Source organism: Diadema setosum, chromosome 7, assembly GCF_964275005.1.
Source record: "Diadema setosum chromosome 7, eeDiaSeto1, whole genome shotgun sequence".
NCBI lineage: Eukaryota > Metazoa > Echinodermata > Echinoidea > Diadematoida > Diadematidae > Diadema > Diadema setosum.
The window spans coordinates 15,477,991-15,483,990 of NC_092691.1; the positions used below are offsets into that span (position 1 = coordinate 15,477,991).

Below are 6,000 nucleotides of genomic sequence, written 5' to 3' on the forward strand. Positions count from 1 at the left end.
ATTACAAAACACGGATATGAACGCAAATACCGACGTTCTTTCGTGCATGGTTTTAAAGTTGTCCCGGAAATACAGCAAATACACTTTTTATAGATGAAAAGTCATGGAAATGATAGAAGAGGCTTATCTTTACAAGATCTATACAGTGAAGAGGGTACACATCAAATGTCAACCCTGTGGGATGTGCCAGAAAATACTCCACCCTCACGGCAATATAGAAAACATTTAATATCATATAACGCGAATACATATATGTTCCAAACGTACATATTTTGCGAAATTCCATCGGGCCTTATAGCAAAGGCACTTTTGTTTCCAAGAAATGCAACTAATTAATAGAGGAGACATTGCTCTACAATAACTATATTGTCGAGAGGTTGAACATTCAAAGGTAATCCCTTGGGAAGTGTACAAAGTTACACCTACGCTCAAGCCCCTTATTACAAAACACGGATATTAGCAACAGAAATACAGTTGTTATGTCATGAATAACTTTAAAAAAATATTTGCTGAAAATACAGTGTGAGAGTCAGTATAGTTTGATTTTGACAATAACATTTTGGAGTATTTATAAGCTTATTTTGAAACGGAATGAAACCAGTAATGATAAAAGGAGTTGTTTTTTAAAGCATGTGTTTATGAGAGAAATTAGAACGAGAATAGAAATACAATGTTATATGAAACATGGAAGAACACTACGGAGAAATGAACAATTGTTACCAAACGAATTGTTGAACCTCTAATGCACGATTGTGCTTGCATCACTTTTATGTGACATCGTTACGATGATATTATTTTGATTGTATTTTGAATGGAAACCTGAATAAATCCTCAGATGAGGCAAAAGAAAAAAAAAAACTTTAAAAGTAGTTCCGGCAATACAGCAAATACACTCTTATATAAATGAAAAGTAATGAAAATGACTGGATAGAAGATCTACACAATAAAGAGGGTGCACATTGAATGGCAACACGGTGGTATGTGCCAAAAAAAATGCCCTTTATCCTCTTGGTAATATAGAAAACATTAACATAATAACGCGAATATATAATTACGTTCCAAACGTACAGTGTTCACGCTTTCAAAATTCGACCGTGCTGTAGAGTAAGGGCACTTTTGTTTCCAAGAAATGCAACTAATTAATAGAGGAGACATTGCTTAACAATACTTATGTAGTAAAAACGGGTGCACATTTAAAGCAGCTCATTGTGAATTGTCCAAAGTTACCCCCTCAATCCCGCGTCAACTTATGCAAAACGCGCATTTTGCCAACGTGAGTACTGTTGTTATGAATGTACTTGTACAGTTACCGTTAATTTGCATTTCATGCAAGTTATGTTTCTACGACCAATTCGAAAAGACATCCATCGTGTTCACTGACCTACAAAATAATAAGTTTATAAATTGACATCTTTAAAATTGGATAACGGGAAGCTGGGATCTGTTGATTTTGTCTCTTTACCTGTGCTAATTTGCATATTATGCAAATTTTACTACTTTGCCCGATGGATATTTCTGGACTGTTAGTACGGTGTTCAAGAGGCCTCAGCGACTTGCAATGCAGGGGAATTCCTAATGTTGCAGTTAGTGGTGGGTTAACCCCTAAAAAGCGCTTGATTGACTGGACTATTCAAATATTCTGGGGGAGGCGCTCAGCGCGAAAGGAGGCACTCATTCCTGGCTGACTTAGTCTGAGGGGAAAACTCTAATGGTGAGGGCTTGGGGAGGCGCGTATAACCCTACAATTAGAATGCCAGTGTCATAGCATGTCCCTTCCGGCCAGTATATTCGTTCCGCCGGAACAAATCGGCGGGGGTTTGCCTCGCAGCCGATACGATCCCCCTTCGCCGATTCGATCCGGGTCTCTACCTTACGTACATTATACCTGGTGGCGGGGAAAACACTCCTACAGCAAAATGTACTCTTCCAATCTCCATTCAAAGCCTACGAGCTTCTCCAAATCTCTCACACCAGCCATGGAACAAAGGTGCCAATTTGAAACCCTTAATTATAAAGGGATTACTAATGGTTTTTTTTCGTCACTTCATACTAATCTCTTTCGTCACTTCAGCGAAGTCATGGGTGGTCATGAGGCATGCATCTCGGTGTCTGCTTTGAATCGCCTGGAACGAATGCATTATTACTGTAGTCGGGATGTTCGTCATGCAGCAGCTCCATTAATATGAGCTCACATCGTCCACCTTCATAATGGTTATTTTTCAGCACACAGAATCATGATTATTATGTATAATAACGACCAATAAAATGGCCAACATCTATACGTACATTATTTTTTTTTTAATTTATACTTGTATACAATTTCAAATGACAGATTGTTTATTTGTTTTTGTGAGTTGCGCCTGCAGTTAGTCCCCGTTGGTATTTTGTGTCTGTTTGTGCGGGGTATTAATGTCTTTTACAAAGATTTATTTGATATAGGCAAGGTATTCAAAATGGATGATATAGTTTTGCTTGAGATGGGAGATACAGATTTTAACTTTTTGCAAGATAATTAGATATCACCTAGGAAATGTTAAAGACCATAAAGAGAAATTCAAAGTGTATAGTATTAAAGTCGGTTTTGAAATTGCTGACATATCCATAAACAAAGTGAAATAAATAGGGCCAAATAAATAGTGATTCCCTCCTTCAATTAGGGCCTCTTTGTTTTTGGATATCTCAGCCATTCCAAAGCACATTTGTATCAAATCAACTTTGAATTTCTCATATATTGTATGCTCTTTCATATTGCATGAGGTTTCTAATTATCTCGCAAAAAAAAAATCGAAGCCCTATCTCAGCCAATACTATATAGGCCCATCATTCATTTAATTTTTAATGCCTAGCTTTTTAAGACAGTGACAGCAGAAAAAAACAAAACAACAACAACAACAACAACAACAACATCAAAATCAAAACACAGATCTTCTGTGTAAAGAAAGTATAGAGTTGACCACTCGTAATGTTTGACTTCAGACAATAACCTATGTAACTTGAATATCCAAACAGTACACTTATATGTCTAAAATCTAGTTTTACACAGAAAAGTTGCCGTTCCTTTTCGTACATAGGGTTTTATATATACACACATGCATTCTCTTACGTAGAAAATTCATGAGGGAGAGTGGGATGAATAGGGACGCGGGAGATTTGGGACATCTCTCGTATCTCCAAACGTTTTGAAGTAATCAACCTTCAAGTCTCATCGCACTCTTTATGTAGGACTTATGAGTTATTTTACATTAAAAGATTTTGCAAAAATTAGCTCAATTGTGATGTTAGCCGCCATTTTGAATTTTGGGGGTGCTGGGGTTAAAATCACCACTGTCCCACTTCTCTCTTTATTCAAAGTTATGATAAAAAACAAAGACTTTCTTTTTATTTTCTTTAGATTTCAGATGTTTTAATTGCAACTTTCTCTGCTAATAGATATATTACGTTTTGCGATGAAACTCGTAGGTCCGAATTCACGAAGGTGGTACAAATGAAACCATGATTTAAACCATGGACAAAAACCATGGAGCGCCAAGTGTTGCATGGAATATTTCGTTAAGAAATCAGTCATTTCGTCGATGAAATGATTATTTTGTAACGAAATGACAACATTTTATAAGTAAATGAACATATCGTCGACGAAATGATAATTTCGTTAACGAAACGGTCATTTTGTCGACGAAATGACCAATTTCGTAACGAAATATTCGGTGCGACACTTGGCGCTCCATGGTTTTTGTCCATGGTTTAAACCATGGACAAAAACAAACAAGATTAAAAGGTTGATCAAAAGGAGAGATAGGTTGAACAAAAAAAGTCGGAACATGAAATTGAGAAACCACGGGGTAGTCCCTTTTCAATTGGAGGAAAAGTTGAAAGCAACTAAGAAATCACTGCAACAAGAGCTAAGGAGGGCTTATTGGAATTGTGTGGAATCTCTTTTTTCTATCGATGAAGATACCACAGAATTTGAGAGTATGAAGAGATTTTGGGGCTTCATCAAACACAACAGGACTGATAATACAGGAATAAGAGTACTGAAAAGTGATGGTATTACGATCACTGATCCGATGGCAAAAGCTGAAGCGCTGAACGAACAGTTCAAAAGTGTTTTCACCAAGGAAACACCCATACCGAATGACTTACTACCGGAAACCTCAGACTTTAAAGAAATGGAGGATATTGTGTTTACATCAAAGGGTGTAAAAAAGTTGCTTTGTGGTTTAAAGATATACAAGGCCCCTGGACCGAATGGTATATCTCCACGAGCCTTGAAGCAGCTGGCAAACATTCTGGCTCCAATTCTTTGTAATATATTCCGGTTGTCATATGAATTAAGTGAAATACCAAATGATTGGCGTGAAGCAAATGTTGTACCAGTCTACGAGAAAGGTAATCGATCTACTCCTGTAAACTACCGCCCCATTTCGCTGACATGTATTTGCTGCAAACTAATGGAACACGTTTTAGCCAGCAAAATTATGAAGCACGGGGACGAAAATAACATTATTTTCCCCTGCAATATGGCTTCCGTAAGAACATGTCATGTGAACAACAATTACTAGGTTTCACAAGCGATCTACACAGGAACTTTGATGAAGGGCGTCAAACGGATGTTATAATCATGGATTTCTCAAAAGCTTTTGACAAGGTTGGACATGAGCGGCTTTTACGTAAACTGGACTACTACGGTATCAGGGGAAAAAATCTGAGATGGATTCAAAGCTTTCTCAATGGAAGAAGTAAGAGGGTCGTTTTAGATGGTATTAAGTCTTCTCCAATCATGCCAATAGCGGTAGGATCTGGAGTGCCTCAAGGGTCGGTTCTTGGGCCTTGTCTCTTTCTGCTTTACATTAATGACTTGCCAGATGGTCTAGCGTCGAAGGTTCGCCTTTTTGCCGATGATGCAATTTCCTTCATGACCATTGACAATCAACATCATACGCAAAATCTTCAAGAGGACCTAAACAAAATTGGTGAGGCATGGGCGAAAAATGGATGATGGTTTTGAACACAGATAAGTGTAAGGTTTTGACAATATCCAGGAAAAGAAGAAAGGTGCAACACGTGTATCATCTAAATAACGCCCCTCTTGAATTTGTTGAATCCGTGAAGTACTTGGGTGTAACCATCACTTCTGATTTGAAGTGGACCCAACACATCAACAATACTGTCAATAAAGCCAATAACGTCCTTGCATTTCTAAGACGCAATCTTCGCATAAAATCTTCTGATGTTAAAGCCACAGCTTACAAAACTTTGGTTCGACCAATTGTTGAGTATGTTTCCACAGTTTGGGACCCATCTTCCAAGAACCTAATCCACAAAGTGGAAATGGTCTAGAGAAGAGCTGCGAGATTCACTTCAAATCGCTACCATAACACCTCAAGTGTCACCAAAATGCTGCAAGAACTTGATTGGACCACTATGGAACAACGCAGAGAAAATGACAGACTAATTATGATGTACAAAATACACAATAATCTTACTCCTCTTTCAGCACAGGACTATAGTATCAAACAGGTTACTCAGTTGACGAGAGCCTCGCAACCACACTCCTATCAGGTACCATACTCGAGAACTGAATCGCATCGCCATTCGTTCTTTCCAAGAACTGTAAGGAACTGGAATTCCCTGTCGTCAGAAATTGTTTCAGCGCCATCTGTGGGATCATTCCGAAACCGTCTAACGGTTGATAAGAGTGGCTAGTTATTTTCGTCAAATTTTCTATGTGCTTGTAAATATCTGTAAATAAACTGTATTATAATGTAAATAGCACAGTCTGCAAGAATCTTCAGCCTATTGAAGAAGGCAGACTTAATCAGGGAAAGAAGAAGAAATCATAGTTTCATTTGTACCACCTTCGTGAATTCGGGCCTAAATGTGTAAATATTCACACACACACACACAAAGGCCCGAATTCACGAAGGTGGTACAAATGAAACCATGGAGCGCCAAGTGTCGCACGGAATATTTCGTTACGAAATTGGTCATTTCGTCGACAAA

The 6,000-nt window shown here is 38.0% G+C and overlaps 1 pseudogene; it reads left to right on the plus strand.

The window, feature by feature from the left end:
• The first annotated feature begins 4,992 nt into the window (after window positions 1–4,992).
• On the plus strand, window positions 4,993–5,777 carry LOC140230696 (uncharacterized; annotated as a pseudogene).
• The last annotated feature ends 223 nt before the right edge of the window (window positions 5,778–6,000 follow it).